Genomic DNA, 1,508 nt, shown 5'->3' with positions numbered 1-1,508 from the left:
TATTTCAAATCAAAAAGTGATCAACTGCCATATATCTACTGAAACATTTTTTTACTAAATCCATTCAATTAAAAAAAAAAAAAATCAATTAACTGATGAAAACAACTCAGATCAAAAGAAAGTACTTGCTTAAGCACTTTTTCTCTCCCTAAACACTATCTTAATGTAAAATTTATTATTGCGTCCAAATCAGCGATGATAATGTTTTTGTCCTGCTTCCAATCCCAAAGGTAAGATGCATGTTATTATGACCAACAACACTTAAGTCAAAGAAGCAGAAATCTATGACTGCCACTGGCAATTTGACAACATCAAAGTCTTACCAGATCATATCTTTAACAACCTCTCTGCAGAAGTGACATACATTAAAAAAAACCCACCAAAACAAACCACCCTGTTTCACCCCCACCCAAAAAGCCTTGGATCACTCAGTCCACTTGACAACCTTGACTACTCCTTCTCAGTCAGAGAAGGCAACCACCAACCTACAACTGAACACCAACACTGGAGAAGCTTTACCAAGAAAAATTCCAAGATGTCAAGCATGTAGTGGGCCACCGCTTCGCTGAACTGATGCAACGCATATCCTTCATCCCTCAACTGCCTTCCCCGTGACAGCTACACAGATCAGATGGAAGCGTCCTGTGAACTGCCCCCTCCTGAGGCAGACAGTGGCTGCAAGTACAGCAAAACAGAGCCCAAAACCAAATCCGGTGTGCATTAGACCACAAATATATATCAAGGTGGGGATTTTTTTAAACGCAAATATGCATAATGGAGATTAAATTCCTGAAAAGGTGGGAGCTGTGTTCAGAGTAACGGTGTGCCCGTGCCCCAGCGGAACGATGCCCATGAAGGCCTCTCCTCAGGCTTTCGGCCAGGGTAGGCTGCCGGCCCTGCCTGAAGCCGAGGCCCTGCCGGCAGCGAGCACGCCGCCCGCCAGGCACCAGCGCCCCGCGCTGCCCCGCCCGCCAGCCCCCCCTACGAGGACGGGAACGGCCGCTCCGGCCGCGGGATAGCTCGGGGCGCCCGCCTGCGGCCGGCCAGGGAAGGCGCTGCCGGCCGGGGAGAAGCCCTGCCAGTCGCTCGGGGCCTGCGGCGCCGCAGGAGCCCCCAGGCCGGCGCCGCCCCGTCCCCGCCGTTTCGGAGCCGCGGCAGCGGCCGCCGCTCCCCTCAGCCGCCCCAGAAACGCAGCGGGCGGAAGCGAGCGGCCGCCGCGGCCGCGCCTGTGCGCAGAAGGCTCGCGTCTCACCCCGGCCCGCCGCGGGGGCGGCGCAGCAGAACACCCGGCTCCCTGCGGCCGCAGCTACCGCCCCGATCCGGATCCGGGCGCCGAGCCACCGCCCCGCCGCCCCCTGAGCGTCACGGCCCGGGGGCAGCCATTTTGCGGCCCGCATGACATATTGCGCGTCGTGCGTGCGGCCGCTCAGCGGCGGCAGCGCCGCCCCCCGCGCCCGGCGCCTGCGCACCGCGCCCCGTGGCGGCCGAGCCGGGGCAGCCTGCTCAGC

Source organism: Strix aluco, chromosome 5 (assembly GCF_031877795.1).
Source record: "Strix aluco isolate bStrAlu1 chromosome 5, bStrAlu1.hap1, whole genome shotgun sequence".
NCBI lineage: Eukaryota > Metazoa > Chordata > Aves > Strigiformes > Strigidae > Strix > Strix aluco.
This window is presented reverse-complemented; position numbering follows the sequence as displayed.